The sequence below is a fragment of the Eurytemora carolleeae genome, unplaced genomic scaffold (genome assembly GCF_000591075.1).
Source record: "Eurytemora carolleeae unplaced genomic scaffold, Eaff_2.0 scaffold111, whole genome shotgun sequence".
Classification (NCBI taxonomy): domain Eukaryota; kingdom Metazoa; phylum Arthropoda; class Copepoda; order Calanoida; family Temoridae; genus Eurytemora; species Eurytemora carolleeae.
Genome location: NW_019396201.1, coordinates 327,920 through 354,824, shown reverse-complemented (window position 1 = coordinate 354,824; position 26,905 = coordinate 327,920). Strand labels below are relative to the sequence as shown.

General features: G+C 31.4%; 1 protein-coding gene across 3 annotated transcripts in view; it reads right to left on the bottom strand.

Annotated features, from left to right (window-relative positions):
• The window catches only part of LOC111697958 (uncharacterized), a 62,888-nt gene that overhangs the window by 24,598 nt on the left and 11,385 nt on the right, over positions 1–26,905 (bottom strand). For 2 of the 3 annotated variants that reach the window (XM_023468140.1, XM_023468138.1), the window contains exon 1: positions 22,969–23,112. The exons of the other annotated variant lie outside the window; for it this stretch is intronic. The gene's annotated coding sequence lies outside the window, so the exon portion shown is untranslated. Of the gene's footprint in view, positions 1–22,968; positions 23,113–26,905 lie in introns of those variants that run through there. 3 annotated transcript variants of the gene reach the window in all.

Genomic DNA, 26,905 nt, shown 5'->3' with positions numbered 1-26,905 from the left:
TCCATAGTTCACATAGTTTGGATACGATCCATGGTTTTCATGGTTTGTATTTGATCCATTGTTCTCATGGTTTTGGATTCGATCCATAGTTCTCAATGTTAGGATTCTATCCATAATTTATGGTTTGGATTCGAGTTGTCATGGTTTGAGGCGACGATATTTAGTATAGAACAGCAAACATTTGGTATGGAGCAGCAATTATTTGGTTTAGAGCAGCAATGATTTAGTTTAAAGCGGCAAATATTTGGTTTGGAGCAGCAATGATATGGTTTGGAGCAGCAAATATTTGATTTGATAAAATTATTTAGTTTTTGAGCGACAAATATTTGGTTTGGTTCAGTAAATATTTGGTTTGGTTCAGTAAATATTTGGTTAGGAGCAACAAATATTTGGTTTGGATAAAATGATTTGGTTTGGATAAAATGATTTGGTTTCGATAAATAGTTTGGTTTGGATAAATAGTTTGGTTTAGATAAAATGATTTGGTTTGGATTATAAATTTCCCTTTTATAAAGGAATATATATGTTTATATTAGATATCGGAAAATCTATCGATATTGTTTAAAGGAAAAATGATCTATTATACAGGGTGTTTAAAGAAAAACTATTTATGCAGGGTTTTTAAAGGAAAACTAATATATACAGGGTGTTGAAAGGAGAACTAATCAATACAGGGTGTTTATAGAAAAACTGATCTATACAGGGTGTTTAGAGGAAAACTAATTTATACAGAGTGTTTAAAGGAAACTATTCTATAGAGGGTGTTTAAAGGAAAATAATCTATACAGAGTGTTTAAAGAAAAACTAATCTATACAGGTTGTTTAAAGAAAAAGTAATCTATACAGGTTGTTTAAAGAAAAAGTAATCTATACAGGGTGTTTAAAGAAAAACTAATCTATACAGGGTGTTCATATGAATACTAATCTATACAGGGTGAATATATAAAAACTAATCAATACAGGGTGTTTAAAGAAAAACTAAGTTAAACAGGGTGTTTAAAGGAAAATTAACCGAAACTATTACAGGGTGATCAAATAAAATCATCTACACTGCACGGTGCATATACACCCTGTTTATTGTATAAATATTGGGCCTATAAACCTGGATATGATACATATCTGAATATTTAAATGTTAATTTTATTCATAATATTCAGAATACAGAACTTCTTGTCTATTCTACTAAATAAATGTAGTTAAATTACAGAAGATAGTATCTAATATTCATGCATTCTTTTATACATTCATATTAATTCATCTATTTATCAATATATATTCATCTTTTATCAATTCACCGTATCATATTTTGATCAACTGATCAATTGATCAATTTTTCAAATAATCTATTAATTGATTTATGTCAACTTTTATCAAAATGAAAGGTCTAAATGATATAAAACTGTAGATAAAACTTTATAAGTATTATTTAGAATTTCTTAGTTAATAGGTTTCATATGTTCATATCCAACTAAAGATTTAAATTTTTTTTTTATAAACAAAGAGAATGAAAATATTAAGAACATAAAACCTTTAAAACAAATTATAAAAAGATTTAAAATTAGGTCTTAAATTTAACTTTTTTAATTCCTATATCTTTGCAACCTGATGAAATAATTTCGGCAATTTTCTTGCTGGGCATCTGCTTGAACGGATCCGGAAGTTATAAATTCTCCTTAATACAATTATGAACAAATAATAGAAATTTAACATTTTGCTATATTTTTTTTCAATCAGAGAAAAAACACGAAAGAATGATTATTATTTTTTGACTATATACAAATAGGTTGACGGATAACTTTGCACAAAGTCAATCTGCAAAATTGAGTTGCTAACACTTTTGCAATATCAAATTGAATATTGCCTAAATATAGATTAAAAATTGCATATCTCAAGTTGAATTAAAAGAATAGCATACAATTGCTGTGCATCAAATTGAGAATAGAGGTTTGGATAAATAGTTTGGTTTAGATAAAATGATTTGGTTTCGAGAAATAGTTTGGTTTGGATAAATAGTTTGGTTTAGATAAAATGATTTGGTTTGGATAAATAGTTTGGTTTGGATAAAATGATTTGGTTTGGATAAAATGATTGACATGTTTGTACTTGAGAACTATGCGCCGGAGTGTATACTAGGATGGAGTGCCGGAGTGTATACTAGGNATAGCTTACTTCATGTTTAATTATTATACTATAGGTTAAGCCTTATTTCCTTTAATAGTAAACAGTTGTAAGGGTACAGTTCAGCTATCTAGGCTGGTAGGTAGATACCTATCAGCCCTCTTGGCCTAGTCGGGGTCGCGGGGAAACACCAAGGATTTTAGGCTTAGCTGGATATTCAGCACAAAAGTTTCGTCATCTTGTCTTGAATAAAAAACATGGATGAATTTCAACATTCTAGCTCTTTTCAAAAAATTTTATATTTCCTTTGGATTTCTCTTATCTTTTAGTCATCCATACATTTTATTATTTCTTAGAAATCAAATTCAGTATTTTCCTCCAATTCAAAATGTTCAACGATCAACAAGCCTTAAATTTCTAAATTTAAGTATGCAAATGTAGGAAGCTTGATGGGTGATGAATATCCTAATTATGTGAATAAAGGGAATGTATTCCTAACCCCGCACTCTCATAGGTACAAATAAAATAAAAGAAAACATTTTGAAAGAAAAAAGTAAACAAAAACAAAAAAGTTAAGATAAAATATATTTTAGTAATCCTGTAATTGGCTACACTATATGGTTAGGAAAGGAAATCTCATTAATTTAAGAAAATAAGTATTTAAAGTTTTGAAACTAAAAAATAACAGGTTTCTTAAGTATGATTAGAATACATCTTATAGATACTTGCAAAATTAATTTGTCATCAAAATTTTAGGAAACCTCAGACAATATGTATACAATTAAAATCCAATTTGTAGCAAATTTATGATTGAATTTGCAACGCAGGCTGTAATTATTTGCAAATTTGCACAGTTTAGCACGTTGTCATCAAACCCTGCATGCATTGTCAGGCATGAGCGGAAAAGGGCCTGAATTCCTGCATAAACATTTTTGTCAATAAAAAATGCTATAATTAATACTACAAAAAAATACAGGGTGTTTTGCATTCAGGTTGCATAATCTATATGCGAACAAATATTAACAATGTTTCAAAAAATCGATTTTTTTAATGGGAAATCTTTATTTCTGACCTACCATAAACCTTTCCTGAGATTATGTGAGATACCACAAAAAATTTGACTTTATCATTTTTGCCGTTTTGACGTTTATTAGATACAAACAAACCAACAGACAAACAATACAAGTATATTATTAATTCTTAATGCAATCTCCTTCAAACTTACCTAAAATAAAAAGAAATTAAATAAAAATTAGAATTAAGGATTAACAATTTTATTTTCATATTTAAAATATTGATTTTTAATGTGTTTCATGATTGACATGATGTTTCATCTTCTGAATCTTGAATCAACCCAATGTATCAAACCTTATTCATTACAGGAATATAAACTGTAGTCATGAAGATTATCTATTCAATATTTTTCTCAATTTACCGTGTCGTAAGTCCACAAGGTATTTATTTATCCAAGCGTCAAATTGACTAAACATGTATAAATATAAGACAATAGTTTTATTTAAAGATATATAGAGAAGATACACTAAAACAATATGGTAATAAAGCCATATGCCATATGCTGTATACGCTATTTTATAGCTTTGTATATTTTTTCGCAAGTCGCTTATTATTATCTGACCGTTAACATTGAAAAATGGGTTGTTAAATGCAATTGAATAAGTTGCTTAGAATTTCATGCAGGGCTTTTATTTCATGATTAAAACTTGAAATAATCTTGCAAAACTGCAGGGTGTCCCAAGAACCATGACAGTAGCAAGACGACTTGAAGGTCGTCTTTGGTCTTTGAAATAATTTGCGGCATTATTCATAAACCTACCTTCAAAAGTAAAATTATAGAGTTAATAATAATGAACGCCGCAAATAATTTCAAAGATCTTGCAACACTCTGTAGTTTAAATAGGAATTAGTTTGGATGGATATACAGTAAAGGGTTGGAAAGCACTGATATAGACAAGGATTAGAACTGCATGAAACACTGCAATATATACAGGGATAAATATTTTTATAAAAACATTTTAAAAAATGAAAAAATGCATTTTTTAATCTCCTCTTTTTTTACGATAAACTATTTATACATACACACATACACAAGTCAGAAAACCCAGGTTTGGGAAATCTTGGTTTAGGAAATCTTGGTTTAACAAATCTTAGTTTAGGATATCTTGGATATCTTGATTTAGGTTCAAGATAATTAAAGTTAGTTTTGTTGTAAACGTCTTTTAATCAAAACTATTTCATTACTCTTTGACTTACATTTCTATTAATTCCAGGTGTTTAGAATTGGTGTCAAATATCCAAGAAAGAAAATGATAATTATTGCGAAAAAGTTTTCGTCGACCCTTATGATTTTTTAAATATTGAATCTGCTCGTTTGACGATCGGAAACTGTGCGATCAAAAAGCCGATGAATAAAAAATAGTCCACCGACGGTTTATAAGTGTATTCAACTAAAAAGTTTGCCGATGGTTGGAGAGTTCTGTCTTGAATTTGACCTTGATTTTGCAGGGTCCAGGGTCCAGGGTACCGTTATATAGAAGCTAAACTCCTCACAAGATTTAATTCTAATATTTCAACTTTTTAATCAAAGAATTGAATGATACAAGTTAAAAAGAAATCAGGAAACCGAAAAATGCAGTTAGTGGTTTTTCCAGAGATTTAATTATGCATTAAAAACTTTAATTTTATTCTGAAGTAAAATCAAAATTATTTTTTGTAAAACTATTTTTAAAACTATTTGTGAACTTTCTCCCCCCCCCCTTTCACTTTCGACAAAAGAGAGACGTAATTTTTAAAGACACTCCTCGCTTTAGATTCTCAACGATGACCTCTAATCCATTGTTTAAATGATCATTGTTTTTTGAGGCAAAAAAAACCGACAATTTCTTCCTTAGATTTAGTCAATGAAGAACTGAATGGTTGTATTACATCCTTTAGGATAAATTGATAATCTAATAAAAACTTTAATTTTATTCTGAAAGTAAAACACAATTAATTTTAAATGGAACAATTTTTATAATTGCTTTGTTAGCTTCCTTATAAACGATACCCTTTTAACCTTATAGTTGATCCTTGTTATTATATTTAAGAATTGAAAATTTTTAATTATTAATGGTTTTGTTATGAGTGGAGAAAATGAAGAAAATTGGGAGAATTATTTCTTTGTTGAGCAAAATAAACGACGATTTCTTCCTTAATTTTAATCACAATTATAGTCAAGTCAGTTTAAGATAAATTAGGCATAATCTATACAGTCGTTCCTTCGGTCTTTTCTTTTCTGTGGTTAACCCTATATTGGATATGAACTGAAACCTTATAAAACCCTGTAATCGGTAATCTGTATTCATTAATATAAATTATAATATTAAAACCAGGCCCCGTCAAAGAAAATAAAAGATCGTCATTACATTCTTTAATCTTTGTTTTTAGTTGAATTTAAACTAGGCATGACAAAACAAAATGGCGGTTAAAAAAGAACTAGTTATAACGACATAAAACACTCGACTAACATGTTTAACAATCAAACATAAACATCTGAAAAGTGTTAAAATTGAGAATATTCCAAAAAGTTTATGAATATGAGGCGCGGAGCGCTACGAATTTTAATGATCAATATATAATCCTGAGTGGTCTAATTACAGGGAATGATTTGAAAATGTATGGTTAATAAAATCCTACGTATACTGCATACTATTGTAACCCTGAAATGACATGAGGACATGAGTACAGGGGGGGTGGGGGCGCAAGAAGGGGGGGGGGGAGTGCAGATATAATCCCCTTGTTAAACATGGTTTGCTTAAATCCACCACACTATTTCCGCTCTTCAACCATGAACGCAGCATACGCATATCAAACTAATTTAACGCAAATTTCTCCAGATTTATTTTTTGTCGGATTTACTTTGAATTAAATACCATGATGTCATGCAGTGCATAGTGTGCTGTAATGTTTAATATTGGGCTTGCATGATACCAGGATACCATGATACCACGAGAGAATCAACTTGGGAAAATTGTCAAGATAGAAGGACGTGGTTTACTCTTATCAAACTGTAGAATTAGAGAAAGAACGTTTCCTTGATAAATCATTAAGAACTAAAAAAGAACGTTTTCTCCGATAAAACTGTAGATCAAGAGTAAGGAAGTTTTCTAAGATAAATCTGTAGATCAAGAGAAAAGGACGTTTTCTAAAAAAACTGTAGATCAAGAGTAAGGACGTTTTCTAAGTTAAAACTGTAGATCAAGAGTAAGGACGTTTTCTAAGATAAAACTGTACATCAAGAGAAAGAACGTTTTCTAAGATAAAACTGTAGATCAAGAGTAAGGACGTTTTCTAAGATAAAACTGTAGATCAAGAGTAAGGACGTTTTATAAGATAAAACTGTAGATCTAAGAGTAAGGACGTTTACTAAGATAAAACTGTAGATCAAAAGTAGGGACGTTTTCTAAGATAAAACTGTAGATCAAGAGTAAGGACGTTTACTAAGATAAAACTGTAGATCAAGAGTAGGGACGTTTTCTAAGATAAAACTGTAGATCAAGAGTAAGGTCGTTTTCTAAGATAAAACTGTAGATCAAGAGTAGGGACGTTTTTAAAGATAAAACTGTAGATCAAGAGTAAGGACGTTTTCTAAGATAAAACTAAAGATCTGGAGAAAGAATGTTTTCTAAGATAAAACTGTAGATCAAGAGTAGGGACGTTTACTAAGATAAAACTGTAGATCAAGAGAAAGAACGTTTTCTAAGATAAAACTGTAGATCAAGAGTAAGGACGTTTATTAAGATAAAACTTTAGATCAAGAGTAAGGACGATTTCTAAGATAAAACTGTAGATCAAGAGTAAGGACGTTTTCTAAGATAAAACTGAAGATCTAGAGAAAGAATTTTTCTCTGATAAACTTAAAAGAAAAATGTTCTAAAATGATTAAGGAAAGACCCGGGGCGCAGGAAGGATAATTTCAAGATGGATAATTATAAAGAGAACCTTCTGTAGTTAGTTACATGAAAAGGAAATTTATTTGAAAGGGGGTGGAAGAGGGGAAGGGGGAGGGAAGAGAGAGAGGAGAATGAAGGTGGAGAATTCCCATTGCAGTATTGAAATCCAATTTCATAATAATAATTAAACTGCTAATCAATTATCTTCTACTTAAATCAGACAGTGCATACATAATCATCTACAGTCATTAGTGGACCTGTCATTAGCATATTAGAGTCATTAACAGATATGGTCAGCGGTTCTCAGATTTTTATGATTCTGTTTCATGAATTACAATTTTCTATTTTTAACGGAATTACAAATGGAATCTGAAACACCATAAATGATTTCAAATAAAATTCTTAAAAAGAAGAATTTTGGATTTTCAATCATACAAAAAAAGTTTCTTCTTTTCTGTTCTGAAGAAGTTCGGACTTATTTTAAAAACGGTTTTAGTTTTTGATGGTACATCCTGTTACCTTATATACGGTACACCCTGTACAAATTAAGTTATACACTGCAGGGTATACAGGGTACAGCCTGTATACCCTGTAAAAATATAGTTTATATCTGGTACACCCTGCATTAATTGGTACACCCTGTATAAATATAGTTTATATCTGGTACACCCTGTAAAAATTTAGTTTATATCTGGTACACCCTGCATTAATGTAGTTTATATCTGGTACACCCTGTATAAATATAGTTTATATCTGGTACACTCTGTATAAATATAGTTTATATCTGGTACACCCTGTAAAAATATAGTTTATATCTGGTACACCCTGCATTAATGTAGTTTATATCTGGTACACTCTGTATAAATATAGTTTATGTCTAAACTAAGATATTTGTGAAATCTGAGAAAACTTTGAAGGATGATTTCAAGGATCTGTTGTAAACTCAGAAGATTGATTTCCATTCTCCTCTCATATCTCAGTTTTCTGTTTCATTTTCTGTTCTCCTAAGAAACATTTTTGTGCTTATTTTCTTTCTCATTTTTCATTTTCTATTTTTCTTTCGATTTATTCTGTATTTATTTTCTTATTTTCTTATTTATCTCGTTAAATTTTCATCAGCATTCAATATAAAATGCAAGTCGAGGAAACAGGAAAGGAAGAGAGGATTTGTTCCCGGATTTTCTATGGTTTGATGGGTAATAAGATAATAGTATTTGATTAGGACGGAAACAATATTTTGGTTAAATTTTCTCAGGCGGCCATCTTGGAATTATCAACACACAAAACCTCAGCCAGAGATTACAGAGTACAGAGATCTATTAAAGGCTAGAATATGCGATATTTTTCACAACAGGTTTCATTGTGTACAACTGTAGTACACGACAAATAAACAGACATCTGAGGGCAAAACTTAAAAGAAATTTACCGGGTATCCCAAACCAAACCTGGCCACGAAACCGGGTTAGCTCTCTTAAGTGTAAGGGTTTCGGGAAACTCCGGAAACTCAGAATGTTACGGGGCAATACCTCAAAATGAAACCCTTGTATAGGAGTAGGGTTACGGCTGGGAAAGTGAGTTTCGTAGTGATTGTGGAACATATGAAGCACCATTTCTTCGTATTTATGCTTTAAATGGCTTCATATATGTTCCAAATACTTGATCAGTTAAGATCTCTCTCTCTATAGACTCGATATTGAAAGAGTACAGTCAAATCGAACTTAAAGACATTTTTCTGTTAAAAGTGAATACAGTAATTTATTTAAGTTTATCTACTAGCAGGCCCGTAACCAGGGGGGGGGTGCAAGGGTGCAGGTGCACCCCCCTTTCTTCTAAAAGAGGGGTGCAATGACGAATTTGCACCCCCCCCCCCCTAGTCCCATATAACAGAAATTGTTTTCATAAGTTTCTAAAATCTAGTTATAAATTATATAGCCCGAGTAAGATTAATAATATCAATAGACTGCTGAAGAAAAATTAACATTAATCCACCTAATACATTAAAATAGTTTTTTCAAAAAGTCCTGTAAATCACTTTTGCTTAAAAATCTTAGTGATATTGTAAAAATTTAGAATGCAACAGAAAAAAAAATTGTAGCCGTAGAAATTTTTTTTAATGAGATCCTTGTGCAAAAAAAATTTTTTTTTATGTTTAATAAGTACCAAAAATATTCTTTAAACTAAAAGAAAGTCTCAGCAAATTCACAAATGTATCTGATGACATCAAACAACTACAGATATTTAAAACAAATCAGTAGCTCCACCTTTCTGGACATTATAAGAGTGTAAATTTAAATCTTTCCTTGGATGGGCCGACTATTACGCCAAAAAACGGATACCAATTTGATCACTTTCAAGTGCGTAGCATCTTTATTCATAAAACACCACAGCTGGAGACTCCAACGACAGCATATTTTAACCCAGTTTCCTAGAGTTTAAAAATACGTTTTAAGAACATGAAACCCGAACTCTGCCAAACCCGGGTTTCAGGAAACCGGGTCTCGTAGCGAGTTTTAAAATTTTCTTAAGTTTTGCACTCTGTATTCAGGGATATTTAAGGATCCTTTGAATACGGAATACAAAAACTTCAAATTGGAAAACTTAACCCCTAAATGGGTATTTTATGCAACAAGTGGCCGTTGTAGTAGATGGTAGTTAAAAACCTTTCGTGGAAATGTAGCATGTCGTGCCGGAACACCTATAGGCCTACTTATAGCCTATCCCGTGAGAGCTGATTACCAGTCTGTCTCTATGTGTTTCTGCAGTAGCAAATATAGAGGCCCATAGTAAATTACGTTGTAAATTGTCCATATATCTAGATGTGACCATTAGTAAATACGTAAATAATGTATTTCGTTTAACCAAATCAATATACATGGATAAATATATAACTCTGTGAAACCCAAATGTGATTGCTTAACTACGTTATATACAAAACAGCGCATAACTTGTAATTACTCTGTTAAGACCCAATTATAATCTAAACTGAAGAAATATAGTTAGTTGATATAGAGTCTCCGTACTGTTTACTGCGAGAGAGTAATGGTTCCCTGTTTTAATAACTAGTCCTAGTTGAATCATTGATAGTTCACGGGCTTGTGTCCTGGTTGAGGCATTATTCTATTAATTGCTAGTGTCCATGTTGACATCAATAGCTAACGAGATTGCGCCCAGTGTTAGCTAGTGGTGATGATAGTTTATGGAATAGTAGCAGTGTGTTGACATTTGTAGTCATGAGAATCTGAGTTGTACCAGGATATATATGAGTTCGATAGCCGTTTATGGAGTAGGGTTTTACTACATTTCTAATCTGTGACCTCAGCAAAATCAAAATATGTAAACACGGAAGCTTTGAGTTATAAATTGCATGAATATCTACACAAAACACAAACACTGCATTGAGCAAAATAAGCATTGCAGTACGCTAATTTCTTGAAACAATTAGAAACTGATTACTTGCCTTAAACTATGATTTTCTAATCCCTGTATCTTTTCAAACTGGTAGTTTAGACTTTTGATTTGTTAATCTATGACTAATAATCTAGTAGATATTCAAAGTTTGAAATATCAAAGTTTTTAAAAACCGTTGTTTAAAATGTCAAAGTTTTAAAAATCAAAGTTTAAAATATCAAAGTTTAAAATATTAACGTTGAGCTGGGAACTTTTGAATGGTATATATCGGGATTAATGCTTGATCCACTCTTTTTCTTAATCTACAGATTAAATAATGCTTGTTCTCCTCTTGTTATTAATCTCCAGATTAAATAACCGATCGGGATTAAGGATATCCCATTCTAAAGTTTCCAGCTCAGGTTGGTAAGATATGATTATTATGATCTCTTTTTTGGTTCATTTTTGTTAATCTGATATCCAATCTAGCGATGTTAAATATCTTTAATTAGTAAGGTGTGAGAGAACCTCCTTGAACAAAGGAATTGTGGCTTTTCAACTCATATTTTATAATCCCTATATCTTCGCAACCCTATGTCGTCGACCTTAGATATTTCAAACTATGAGTTTTGTTAGATCAAATAATCTCACAGATTTAATAGACCAGGTTACAAATATATATTTGAGTTTGTGGTAAAGACTCAATTTAGATTAAAAACCTGTACAGTGCAGTAAATTGTGTCCATGTTGAAAGCTGGGATGATTTTAAGTTTATTAAGTTTGGATATCATATTACAGACAGTTTTCACAAAATATTCTTACTGGTATATACGCACTTTTATAAAAGGTAATTGTTTAGATCGAGGTTAAAAGGCGTGATCACTTTTTTACATGATTTTTACATAATTGATCATTTCTAAGAAAATGATTAAAGTTGCGTTTTCTCTGAAACATAGACAACTATAAAAGTTATACAGCATTAACTTTAAAGTGTTCTAACGCCTAGGCCTTTGGCTTCACCTCACAAGCTTTGTAGCCCTAGACATATACATTAAAAATGCATTGCGTTTGTTTCTAGTTTGTTTTAAAGGAGAAATTGGCAAAATACTGCTCAATTTTTTCATCTTAATTTGCAGTGAGTTTGCTTATTTGATTTTCTAATTAAAAAATTAAGGTATTGTATTGTGTGCATGTAGAGAGGTGAACAGTCCCATTAATCCTATTTTAACTAGCTATATTACAGTTTCTTTTGGGTTTAAAGAGATCAGAGATGATTTTATATTATAAGGGTTGCTTATAGTACATATGCGGTAGAAAACCCTTACATAAACTTTTTTTTAGCTTTTTATGAAACAGACGAAATTATAGCAACCATCCTTTTCATGAATAATCATTGGTTGAACATGTTTAATTCTTATATTAACAAAACTTACACATCAAACAAAACCATAATCTCTGCCATCTGGGGAGGGAATGATGAGGGGGAGGGGATAGGGCGGAATGAGATTGTTGGGGGGGATATGGGGGGGGGGGCTACGGAGGGTGTATATCATTGTTATAAATAGGGGTGAAAGTGTAAAAATATAAAAATATGACACAAACGTTTATTATGTAATTTAAGATCCAGGAAAGGGAAACATATATTTTATAAATATGAGTGTACAGAGAGAGTTATAACACCAGCACGTTAAGGAATAAAGTTCTAAACTAAAACGTGCTGACCAAAAATGATACGTTAGAGAGGAGAGTTCTTCTTAAAACGTGCTGCTAATTGATAGTACGTTTGAATTTTAAACGTGATGAATAACAATAGCATGTCAGAGTTTTTCCTTAAACCCCAATATAGGACGTTAGGAAGCAGAGTTTTAGATTAAAAGTAATTCAAATAAAAGCACGTTTAATTAAACTTCTTACTTAAAACGTGCTGACGAAAGCACGTTAGTGCAGAGTTTTTTAAACGAGCTGAATCATAATAGCATAGTTTTTAGATAAATCCATTAATAGCACTTTAGTTCGCTAATATTTGTTTCTTAAAACGTGCTGATCAAAATAGCACGTTAAGCCAGAGTTCCTACTTAAACGTGCAAACCTAAATTGTCACGATAGGAAGTAGAGTAATTACTTCTAACGTGCTGATCATAATAGCACGTTAAGCCGGAGTCCCGACGAAAGTAACGTCCCATATTTGTGAAAAAGATGATAAGTCATAATGATATTTTAACCGCATGACTGAAAGAAAGGGGGGGTGTAATAGTCCAATTAAATCATGTGGGGGAGGGGGTAGGGGAGATGGGGAGGTTTACATCAGTATAATGTTATTGATTACATCTATAATATATATTACCAACGTTTTTTCAACATGATACAATGTAAGTAACGGAAAAATCTCATAACTCAAGCCCCACCCTCAGATTTAGCAAAAACTAAATGGGATGTTTTATATTTATTGCTTTTACCCCCATCCCCCCCCCCTCATCTAACCCCTACCATAAACTCATCCTCATTCTGATCCCTCCAAGCATTTTCTTCAAGTTTTTAAACAGGAATTTATTCATTTGAAAAAGTTGAAAAGTAACCGTCTTAAAATTAATCATGTCCAATTTTGGAGTCTAATTGTCAACGTCCGTGTCAATTCATGTCTGTCGAGTCTTGAATGCTACTTTGTCAATAAAAATCATAAAAAGTTGTTACTTTTTTATAGAATGTCTTTGTCCATTTTCCATGTCTGGCTTATTAATATGCCACAGTGCTAATAAAGTGTCAACTTGAAAGATATCACGCAAAACTGTATGACAATTTAACTTCTTTGGAAGCTAAAGCTAAACAAGTGCTTTATGGTTCTAAGTTTTATATGCTTGGGACTATACAAAATACACAAAAAAGCATAGGTGAGTTAGTTAGGTGAATCAAAAGCCAAGGTTTTATAGTCTGTATTTGTACTGTACAGCTTGTTCTAGCTGATTAAAAGTCGGCCCGGTACTTGAAATGGACTGGAGTTTACAGTGGTTGCGACACTTCAAATTTGACCCAATCGTAAAAACCGATACAAGTTTCAGAGCAGTCTGGATCTTTATGATTCATATGTAGATATGTCTGATTTTATTATATAAATAATTATTTTTTATAATTAATTTATTAAAAAATATACAAACCTCTTAACACCATTTTTTGCTCCGCAAAATTTTTTTTTTAAAAAATTAAAAAACAAAACCTGTTAAAACAATTACTTAAATACAAATAAACTTGGATAATCAAAAATGTTAGAAATTATAAAATTAAATCTTTTAATAAATCATTTTTTCAAGACCTATGTATACGTACATAGGACCAGTTTTAATAAAAAGCAAAAAGAAGCTTACAGAATGGAGGACATACCTGCAACATTAATAATAGAATAATTAATTATTATTATGATTGCTACATATTAATATCTGAATAAATAATTAGTTTCCCTGCACTTTCATTAATTATGAAAAATATGAATAAATAGATTTGGCGGGGAATAGAAATACATTAGATAATAGATTTGGCGGGGGTTAGAAATAGATTAGATAAAAGATTTGGTGGGGATTAGAAATAGATTAGATAATAGATTTGGCGGAGATTAGAAATAGATTAGATAACAGATTTGGTGGGGTTAGAAATAGAATAGATAATAGATTTGGCGGGGGTTAAAAATAGATTAGATAATAGATTTGGTGGGGTTAGAAATAGATTAGATAATAGATTTGGTAGGGTTACAAATACATTAATAAATAGATTTAGCAGGGTAAGAAATAGATTATAAAATTTTTAAATATAAAAATAATAAACATTTAGAATTATATTTTTTTTTTGACGCTCCGCGAAATTGTTATAAAACATTAACAGTTAAATGTGGACTAATGTACCAAAAGAAAGGTATTTTTTTCTTTTTCTGTAGTTTTCTATCCATCTATCCATCTATCTATCTATCTATCTATCTATCTATCTATCTATATATCTATCTATCTATCTATCTATCTATCTATCTATCTATCTATCTATCTATCTATCTATCTATCTATCTATCTATCTATCTACTCCTTCAAAACTTTATACTGCCTGTAACAGATTCTTTGATCACGTCTAACAAGATGTTTATGGGAGTGTCCCATCCAAGGAAAATAAAACTAAGGAAGAAACCAGAAGTGTGAATCTCGGGATCAAACATTGCTCTCAACTTCTGCAAAAGATTCCACATTGGATATCGAGATCGAGCTTTTAAGATCAACAATACACCACACAAAAGTTCCGCCATAGTTAAAAAAAATAGATAAAAAATTCGCGAAACAAATAATTTTACCTAAGATTATTTTGTATTTTGATATGTTCTGTTTGTTTACATTTTAAACCTGTGTAAACAAGGTTGTTCCTTGATATTTTATACTTTATAAAGGTGACGCAGCTAAAAGTATAAACAATAACAAACAAGGGAGGGAAGAATATTTGCAAATCATGGCTGAGTCTTCAATCTTTAAGTTTAAAAAATTATGATTCTCGCCTAAAAAGTATAAATTTAAAAGTACAAACTCGTGTCCAGATTAACCAAATTCTCACTGGTAAAATCTACGAAGTTTTGAACCATGATAGATCAGATGATCTCCTGGCGAGAAGAGAATAAGTTTAACTTAATCCATTTATTCAAAAGTTTCCAATTCTGAAGCAGTTTATAGCATCCAACTCTACAATCCGAAAGAGTTAGTTCCAAAAATTATACATTTAAGCTATATTATATATACTGTTCGATCTCTGCAAACTATACATTTACGCTATATTATATATACTGTTAGATCTCTGCAAACTATAGTTAATTAGATGCCCAAACGATACGCATTATGCGTAATCTTCGTACGCCAATACGCAAATTTAAGAAGACACGTGGGTTGCTTCTAACGGTTCGGTTTAACAGGGTGTGGTGGAGATTAACCGTAGACTCATTTACACTCCAAACACCCTGTACATACATCCTTTACATACATCCTTTACATACATCCTTTATATACATCCTTTATATACATCCTTTATACACATCCTTAACATACTTCCTTTACATACATCCTTTACATACATCCTTTACACACATCCTTTACATACATCCTTTACATACATCCTTTATATACATCCTTAACATACATCCTTTACATACATCCTTTACATACATCCTTTAAATACATCCTTTACATACATCCTCATCATACATCCTTTATATACATCCTTTACATACATCCTTTACACATATCCTTTACATACATCCTTTACATACATCCTTTACATACATCCTTTACATACATCCTTTACATACATCCTTTACATACATCCTTTACATACATTCTTTACATACATCCTTTACATACATCCTTTATATAAATCCTTTACATACATCCTTTATATCTTCGGAGTAAGATTATTTTAAGCGGGAAATCCAGGACACAGTTGTAGTGAAATAGAAAGTCGAATGTTGGATTCAAATTATGAATGTTTCCTGGAAAATTGATTTTTTTTCATTCTAAAAATTACTTTATTTCTCCGTAGATACTCCAGATGATTTTTAGGGTTTTTATCCGCTGAATTGTAGAAACAAAATATATTTTAGAGGAATAATTAAGGAGGGTTTGAATAAAAAGTATTAAAAATATTGTCTAATTATCAGGAAGCAGAGTCAAAAGTATTAAAAATATTGTCTATTTATCAGGAAGCAGAGTAAAAAGTATTAAAAATATTGTCTAATTATCAGGAAGCAGAGTAAAAAGTATTAAAAATATTGTCTAATTATCAGGAAGCAGAGTAAAATGTATTAAAAATATTGTCTAATTATCAGGAAGCAGAGTAAAAAGTATTAAAAATATTGTCTAATTATCAGGAAGCAGAGTAAAATGTATTAAAAATATTGTCTAATTATCAGGAAGCAGAGTAAAAAGTATTAAAAATATTGTCTAATTATCAGGAAGCAGAGTAAAAAGTATTAAAAATATTGTCTAATTATCAGGAAGCAGAGTAAAAAGTTTTAAAAATATTGTTTAATTATCAGTAAAAAGTAAAAAGGACCAATTTAACACATAATACGTTGATCTTTAAGCTACATTAACTATATTATTTACAACAACATTTAACACATAAGATGGAGGATAGGTTCTGTTGCTTTTTCACGGTTTATGGCTTACACTGCAAAATATTGTGTACTACAGTCATCGTCGTCATTTTTATCAATACAATGAAGACGCCTTTATATTTCAATTTCGATTCCTAGCAAGTTTTCAAACAGCATGGACACACATAAACACAAAAACAAAGAGCAGCTGTCATTTATCAGATTCTTTAAATGTTTACTTGTAAACTTAAAAAACTTTGTAAGAAATCAAAACTGAAAAAAGTCATTTTAATAGTATTGATATAAAAGCCGACCATTGTATAATAATTAGTTTTTTTTCAGTTTCGAGGAAAAAATACTTTCTCCGCTGCGTATTGTTCAGGAATTGCACATTGCCAACTATGCCAAATCTACGCAAAATCTACGCAAAATGCAACAGCATGATAAAGAGGGAATGGGATGAAAGTACAAGGATGAAAGAGCAAGGATGACAAGAGAAAAAGAAAACGTGATACAAAGAAGACTCCTGAAACCGGAGACAGTAAAGTAGAAGTACAAGTGAAAATGTAAAAGTCACTTATAAATAAGATACAAACTATTTTTGACAAAAAGTTAAAGAACATTTAAAAGTTTAAGATAAATAATTATTTTCAATAATCATTTAAGAAAATGTACAATTTACATATATTATATATCTATGTTACAAACACCCATATATACACATTATAAAAATTTGAATAAAATGTCATGAGAGATTTTAAACTGCGGGTTTCAAACAACAATTCAGAATTTTTTATCAGTTCACGTTCATCTCTCCTCAACCTTCATATATCATTTGCAATCTGCCCTTCACAGCTCAAATTGCAACCTCCCTTGAATAGAATTTGCCGGATCATTTCACTGATTGGATTTATAAAGCTCTATATTCGATTATTTGAAGATTGCGCAGGAAGATAGCATTCATTCAGTTCGCCATCATTAGTCTACGAAAGCATAATAAAACAAAACTGATGCCAAGCCTGAAAAGTCAAGACTCAAAAGTCAAGCCTCAAAAGTTAAGACTCAAAAGTCGATGCACAAAAGTCAAGACTCAAAAGTCAAGTCAATGTTTAAAAGTTTACTGCCTCCCTCTGAAGTGTGTAGACTGATAGGCTCTCATCTACATGTGTATTCTAGACTCAATAAGGCAGTCTCTTCTTATTCTAACTGTCGAGGCAATCTACCCAAACTTAGCTCAAGAATTAAGGAGCGGCTACTTGGTTTTAGTACCCTATAATTCTCAACTAAAAACGTTTTAATGGTTTAAATTCTTGATAAAAAGTATCTACTGAAAGTAAAAGTTTTATTTAACCTTTAATTTGGGTTTGTTTATTAGGAGATCTCTCTACTGGTTAATTTGTTAAATCCATCTTAGTTGTCGGCCTGTAGTTCCTTTACTTCACTAGAATACACTAATTTTATGCTTTAAATTAGAAATTAAATCTTTAAAGTTGGTATATAGACTTTGTTGATTCGTTAGATCTTTAGAGAAATTACCTTGATTTTAGTAAAAAAATGGTTTATCTGAGTTTGTCCACTATGAAATTAACGGCATTATATTAGCTTTCTCAACATAAAAAACACTAAATAAAAATATCAACTAATTTTCTCATATTTTATGTAAGCACGCCGTAAAAAATCAATTACACTAATCCAAATAGATTCTAGTACAATAGATGGCAACGTAGAATTTGTACACTCTCAGTACAGTTGTATTCTGTCGTCCCAAGTGTCAATTCAGTTTTTATGTCCGACAAAATAATCAATAATAGTGATAATTTTAGAATAAAGTCAATTACATAAAATCAAGTACACTAATCAATGTCAAACACGTTTGGATTATTTACAATTTTAACCCTGTTTTGCATCAATATCTAACACACATGTTTTTCAAATACTTCAAATATGTTTTACATTAAAAAAAACAAATCAATTTCTAGAATTTTTGAGTGTTTACACACTTATGAAAATTGTGAATTAAATATTGGGACAAGAATGTTTTGTCTTTGTCACCCATGATCCTGATATATAGCCTACTTTATTTCAATTATTATTTATATTAAGCTTTTAAAAATCATGATTACACAAAAAAGCAGACTTCTTAGATCTATCTTATTCCTCCTTTTAAAATCTGAACTCCTTCCTTAAACCGGGGGCTAGAAACCTGGTTTAAGATTAATTAATAAGATTAGCAGGATTTGCAGCAGATTTACTCAGGGTTCAGGACGGAGCAGACTCAGGATACACAGTTGACCAACGGAAATACTAATCAGGGTTTAAAGATCAATTATCTCAAGAACCGGGACAGCAAGAGAGGGGGGGGGGTAGTGAAAGTAAGTATAAAATGGGGGGGGTGTACTCAAAGAAAGTTGATGACTGACGAATAGGGTATTAGGACAGTAATCCTATTTACTGTAAGAGCTTAAACAATCTTTCATTTTGAAATATTTGCAATACTTATTCATCTTTCTCATCTTTCTCATACCTCTCATATTCATAACTATATGTATTTTTCCTCACTAAGATCTTCTTCATAATCTTGTTTTCCTTTTTTTACTCTTTCTTTACTCTTCCCCTCCTTTTCTCTCGGCGTTTTATCACTATCATTTTCTTTTCTCTCTTCATTATCTTTTTTCTCTTCTCTCTAATCTTCTTTTCTCTCCCATACTCCTCTTCCTTTTTTTCTCTTCCTGTTTCCACTTCCCTTCCCTTGTTTTTCTCCATGTTTTGTTCGGTAGAAACTATGCAACTGTTTATTTTGAATCTAGAAGATATTTCTTGGATAACTAGAGGGAGGGAGAGGATGGAAGGAGGCCGAGTAGGGAAGGGGGGGGGTTGTTGTTCGAGGGACGACAGAAGAGGGAAATGGGGATGGAAGACGGAGAGAGGAGGGAGTAGAAAAAATGGGCAATGGAGAGTGTTGGAGGGGAGAATGAGTGATGGGAAAAGGGGAAGTTTAGGGAAATAAATGGGAGGAGGAGGGAGGGGAAGGAGAAGGGAGAATATCTACAAAAAGGGGTTAAGGCGTTTAAAGAAAGGGGTCAGTCATTATAAGAAATGAGTGACGGGGGATTTAAAGGCTTTTTTAACTCGCAAAAAAATAAGATTATGAATTTTTATTGTTTCTTTCATATTTGACCATTTAATAAAAACAAGAGAAAATTTAGCAAATAAATGTTTTGGTAAACAAAAAGTTAAATTTTACAAATATTAAAAACAGAAATTTTTACAAAAGTGCAGTGAATCAGAATTGAACAAAATTAGGAAAAGTTAAAGCGCGTAAGACAGAAATATAAATACAAATAAAGATACTAAAATTTAAACAAAATCAAGAGAACGCAAACAGGAAACCGTCAAGCTTCAGAAAATCCGCAAATTTTCATATATCCGCCATTTTGCTAATCCTCTTGAACCGCCATTTTGCAAATCTTATTATTCATAAATCGCATAAGATCCACAAATAGCCTCCCCCCCCCCAAAAAAAAATATCTATAAAATCTTTCAGTTTTCCATATTCTAAGATGTTTTTAAAATCTAACAAATAAGAGAATCGTTTAAAATATCTAGTCCAAGAGGAGGAATGATTACTCGAAGTATAACGAAAGTATAAAAGGCATGAAGATATGAATCGTGTAGAAATAATAGTTTAATAATATGTATTTGTTCAAGAAGATGTAGTTTATTGCAGCAACAAGTTTAAAGCGCAAATATCTTTTAACCCTGTTGCTTAGTCCCTTCCTATCCCCCCCCCCCCCCCCCCCAAAAAAAAAAAATTATGCAATGCAAGGGGAAAATTATATTCATAACTTAAATTGAAAAAGGCCATAAACCTAAAGAAGTGTCTCTTCTTGACACTGAAAGCGTGCGCAAAATGGATTTAAATGCCCCGTCACATTCTTGTGAATGTTTTCAATTTTTGAAACAGCTGTTCATTTTGATATTTAAAATAATATTTTGATACATAAGTAGAAAGAAAAGTAAGATCGGACATTGTGGAAAGGTATTGAGTCTGTGACACATACTCTGATTTTCCAATTCCTATATCTTTGCAACCATGTCGAAAATCTTAGATTTTTTAAACTATAAATTATGTTATGTCAAAAAGTCTAACTTTAAAATATCAAAGCTTTATATCATCAAGTTGAAAAGATATAGGGATTGAGTTTGTGGCAAGAACTCCATTCCTTAAATTTAGTAATTTTTTTTCAGAACCCATCTCCTCTTGTATTCCCCCCTTTTTACACTTCCTCCATCTGATATATTTTATGTTATAAGCTTGGCTCCGACAAAAATAGAAAATACAATGAAAGCTGATATGACCCGAATCCACACAGATTTAGAAGATGAAAAATACGTCTAAATTTGTTTTCACCAAAATTCAAAATGATTTGTTAACAAAAATTGCTGCTTATTGAAAAACTATTGTCAATAAGTTTTACAAATAGAGAATTCACTCAGTACAAATTAAACGATATTTAACCCCCCTCTCTTGTTATATATATTATATATCTGTTATTTAATACATCTCACGTGTAATGGATCAGATGGAAAGAGATAAAAATAAATCTGCTATTATCTAAAGTAATTTCACAGCTAATCTTTTTTTAAACCTTACACTTAATTCGATTTTAAAAGAAATAAACATTCTTGATTCCATTTTAAAAAATTAATATCTTTCATTTCAAATTGTGTGAATCAGATTTGATAAAACAATTTGCTCAGTTTTTAAAGAAATTACATGATATAACATGTAATGTATAAAATCTATACTGCATATAAAGTAATAATTTCAATTTGTTTATATGTTCAATCATAACTCAGAACCGATTTGCCTCAAATTATGATTGTAACAATGTAAATGTTCTTAGTTTGATTTATAAATTCTAAGTTGAGTAGATTGAGAGCGATTAGTTTTTAGACCAACCCGTCACGGACAGCCGTAGTACAATTGAATTTCAGAGCCGGGTCAACCTTTCCGGTTCCAGTTTGTACTGTATCGCTCGGATATTGGGTATATAAATGCTCGGTTAAAAGTGTTTCTTATAAAACTTAAAAAAATATTTTCTGTCGCATTTATTGTTTTTGCATTTAACTTAAGAAAAACACGGTTTGTTTCATTACACACACATATGAGCCACCATATAAAAAAGTAGATTATAAAAAATGTTGGGCCTATTTTTATTTGTAAAACTGCCTAACATGACATGGTATGATGCAGTGGTATTAATTATACATTTCTTCTTCTTCAGGAATTGTTAGAATAAAAAAGTTGTGTTAATGAGGCTTTTTTGGGGGGGAAATTATTGTTAATTATCATGCAGATGTAGGAATAAGTACAGGGTGTAACCAAAAATGCAACATTAAAAAAAATGTTTCTAATTGCGTAAGATGGTTTACAAAATTGTTAATAACTATTTCATGGTTGACAGATTATTGACTACAGTTTTCTGTTTTTGTTTAAGGGATAATAATTTGAGACACCCCATTCACACTAAACCAGGTGGTATTCGAGGGGGAAGGGGTGCGGGGGGTTGAGAGGGAGTGGGAATAATTTTAGAGTGAAATGTAAGTATTGGGCGTCTATTTCTTCGTTTGCTACAGGCTATATTTTTTGATTCATGAAATAACTGCATTGGAAAACCTAATTTCTAATTTTCTTTTAGAATTTTCCATACTTTTGAATACCAGAAAATACAATTTCATATACACGTAAAGTTGTCAAAAATAGCTAGATAGATAGCTCAAAACGGCAATGATAGACACATAGCAAGCTAGCTACTACTGCTTCCCGCGAAGTGCATTTTTATGATTTAATAACACTGAATTTTTCTATGCTTTATTTCATGCAGTTCATGCCTTCATGATCTTATGTAATACCGGAATTATTCATTAAAACGAACTGAAATTTCTATTTGACTTTTGATGTGCATGATAAAGAACTTGAAAAACATTTCAAAAATTGGCTCAAATATAGATTACAACTTTAACTTGAGTTATCTTATGTATTCTGTAATCTATACAATACAATTATAGTATTTTAGTACAGATTGTAGTTTTTTAAATGTATAAAAATAGTGAAAGTCACTTATTAAAGAGGCCAAAATAAAATAAAATTGACCGCAAATTTTAAGACTAAGTTTTAAAAGTGATAAAGAAAACTTTAGGAGGCTTTTTATTTTTCCTGTTCAATGCTACTTTCAAACTTAACTTTAAAACAACTAATTAATCTTTTTTTTAAATATTTTAGCACTCAAATATTGCCTTAACACTTATATGACCATCGCCCCAAAACATTAACAAAACCAAAATATTGCTAATGATATAAGATGTAGGTTTTATGTATGTATGTATATCTATTTAAATTACCTGTTCTCAAATGAAAGAATCAATGTGAAAATGTAAAATGTAACTGCGTATAATCTATATTTCACTAAACACCACGTAGAGTACTTTAATCACAAGCGCAGGTCTTCACTATGCCGCGTTTCAAACATTACTGAACTGACATAACAACAAAGTCGGGTCGGGTCTATACTCTACACTGAACTGTAGTATCCCTCCCCCCTACCAGCAGCTGCCCAATAGTAATCACTAAGCTATCTAATATCTGCCTAAAACACTTAGCTGGCCTGTACAAGTATCTGGATCTATGGAGAGCCTGTTTTTAAAATGTTTACAGTTTTATTAATTCTCTCTTATCCGGCACTGTTGATAAAATTCTTATACCGCCCGATTATTCTAAACTTTTTTAGTTGAAACCCAAATGTATCTAATATGCATTTGTAATACATTTTTTGCGCATTTTTTGAGTTGAGGGGTCTATAAAGATAACAGGGGGTTCATTATAGTTAAATGAAAAGTTGAGAATGAAAAGTGAGTATTTCTGTTCCGACCCTCCCTCTTTTAATCCATATTGTTTACAATTACTTTTTTAAGACTCTGACCTCCCCGTTTAAGATTTATTAGATACTCTGCGTAACTGTTGCCCCCCCCCCTCCCCACCCTCTTTATACTTGTTTTTCAACCCTTGTACAAACATGTTGCAGTTTATTTAATGCATCTTTGTTTAATCTTTGCAATTGTGAAGGTTTTCAGAGCTGGTAACTTTTAAATGAAGTAAATCTGCATAATTTAACTTTTGAGCCATAACTAAAAACTTTTGAATAAAAAAGTTTAATTTCTAAATTGAGAAGTGAGTCAGATATTGCCGGATAACTGATCTTTAATTGGTCCGGGATTTGAGATTCCTGGATTTTGACAAATAAAAACTGAAAAAAGAGACGGTCATTGTAATTTGAATAGAGAGGGGTATGCCTTATTCACAACGCTACCGTTGAAACTTTAATCTGATCAATGTCGTTTTCCTAGCTTGTTAATTTATTCATTGTCTCAAAGGTAAGAAATGCGCAATTCACTTTCGAAGAGAAACCACAAATAGTTCATACTTGACTGGACAAAGTTCGAGACAGTCCACTGGAGGGTCACTTGAAATTACAAATAGAGGAAAGCATTAAAGTTAAACTTGATAAAGGGAGAAGAGATGAATTTAAATCATTACAAACGAGTTAAGCCATCCTGACTATTTAAAATTTCCTAGCTTTATACCCACGGTTTAGCTCATCCTGTCTATTTAAAAGTTCCTAGCTCTGAACCCATGGTTTAGGTCATCCTGTCTATTTAAAAGTTCCTAGCTCTGAACCCCTGGTTTAGGTCATCCTGACTATTTAAAAGTTCCTAGCTCTGAACCCCTGGTACCGCTATATTGAGTGTGTACCCGTAGTGACCAAGGTTAAACTATTTTACAACCCTTTTTACATAAAAATATTTAAACCATGTTCTTCTCTTTATCCAAACATAGGTTTTCAGCTCTTATTTTCAGTTGTAGACGTTCTCCACAATATGCGTCAATATTTGCTGAAGGTTCTTAGTTTCAAGATTTTCAAACAAAAGTAACTTTGAGACGCAATATAATAGACAATAAAACATTGACTGAATTTGTTGCTTAAAAAGAAATATAAAAATTTAGATATTAAAACTATAATCTTAATAACAGAAGGAACTCATTCACAAAGATCCAGACTGCAATGCAAAGTTGCAATAATGTTAATTACTTGATTGACTTTGAAGATGTTGCAACGCTTTGAATTTTGATTTCATCTCACTAACTCGCTTATACTTTTTTGTACAAATTTTTGCGTAAGCATGCGTGCAGCCTTTGGATCTCTGTGCATTATCTCGGATTACGCTATATCTTTGCAAACTGATGTTGTACACTTAGTTTCAGTAGAAGTAAATATTTCCATGTACTGTTGTAGCGCCGATATAAGGATTTATCTCTTATTGGATAATGATCTATATAGAAAGATAAATGCAATTTCTATTGGTTCAGAATAGACACCAAACACATAGCTGAACCCTGATTTGAAATGTCAATAGGTCTATACCGTCCACACCATCTGATTGCAAAGATTCAAAAGGGATTCGAAAAACTATTCTGTTTCGAAAAAAATAAAGGCAAACCGGAAAGACTAATGCTATGAATGATGTAATACTCTGAATGATGTTAATAAATTGAGAAATGCTAAAGTTCAAAATTCAGATTATATATCGAATCAACTATTTTTTGGGCAGCCAATTAATCATAAAAAATGTACTTTGCTGAATTCTTGTTGTTTTGTACATTCTATGGAATTTTCAGTTCGTGAGATAGCATAATAAAAAGGTTATTTTAAACGTCTTTTAAATTAAAAAATGTTAAACAGTCTAAATTATTTTATAAAAAAATCTTAATTTCCTAAATTCCCAAAAATTCTTTTTGGGAATCTTAATTTCGAATTAAAAAAACACTTGAATTTAAAAAATCCCAGATTGGACAGCCATCCAATTTTTGTTAAATATGAGCGGTTTTTAGTCGCTTATTTGGCAGCTATCAAACTTGCCCGTTTGTCAGCCATGCTCAACAAATAAATTGTGGGTTTTTTTTTTTGGGAGGGGGGGGGTGTCTTTAAAAAATGCATAACAAAATAAATCTAGATGATAAAACATAATGAAAACATGAATAAAACATCGACTATGTTCCGACATGAACTAGAAAATTTTTATGTTTTCATGTTAAACGCCGTTAACAGGATTATGTCTTAATGTCATGTAACATTAAATCAGCTTCTGATCTTTGAATGGCAATTTACTTTGCAATTTATCTTGCAAATGTTTTTGCAAATATCTTGCAAATACGCAAAAAAGGAGTGTTCAATGGAGGGGGGCCCCCGGGGGGGGGTATGCATAAAGGTGTTCTAATTCATTCACAATTACTAGTATTTGGTCTAGTTTTTAACAAGAATATTATTAATTACTCCGCCGTAGATTATTTAATAGTACCGTTGTGAATTGTACATTCCACTCTAGGATTGATTGGAGGGTCACTGAGAATCAAGGTTTTATTCACTGTAATGTAATGAATTCTGAGTTGCGTATTTTACAGTAGATACAAGCTTACCCACAAAGAATGAGGCTTCAGAGACGACTGTACGGAATTTATACTTTTTGCTTCCTTAAATTATGTAATTATAAACTTCTTTCTTTCTTTGCCAACTCATTAAATAAGAGATTTTTTGTAAAAATAATACATTCCGAAAAATGCATTGGCGCAGAATTTCTTCTGGAAAGTTATTGAGGCTTAAATCTTCCAACCCGTGTACATCCTTGAAGTCATCTCTAGATTGTTTGGCATCCATGTTCAAGGCAGAAGACTTGATTTGAACATGGAATCGTCATATTTAAAGAGTTTCAGGTCGTCTTTACAGTCTGATCCTTTATGGGTAACCCTGTGGCATTGTGACACCCTATAACTAAAAGAAGATGAACACATTTACTGATTAAAGGAGTGGTGCATGGAGTAGGTGGGAAGGTGATTCTACACTGCAACATTTTATTCCACATTTAAAGGGAGTGTTCGCGAAAAATGAAAGGGGGTATAGGCTTAATGCGATAAAAAAAGCGCTTTTGATCGCTACTAATCTTACTTCTATCTATTGCGTCTATAAGGAGAAAATTGATAAAGACTCTCAGATCATAACAATTAAAACATATTATGAAAAATCAACTATATATAAATGTGGCGAAAGATAATCGATGACTATAGGTTGAAATATCTGAATGATTTGTTTGAAATTAAATTGATTTTTTTACGGTCTAAGTCGTATGTTGCTTCTTTCTCAATTTGTATGGGCGCTACGCTCTTCGGTATGAGACGTCTTTATCAATTTTCTCCTTATAGACGCAACAGATAGAAGTAAGATTAGTA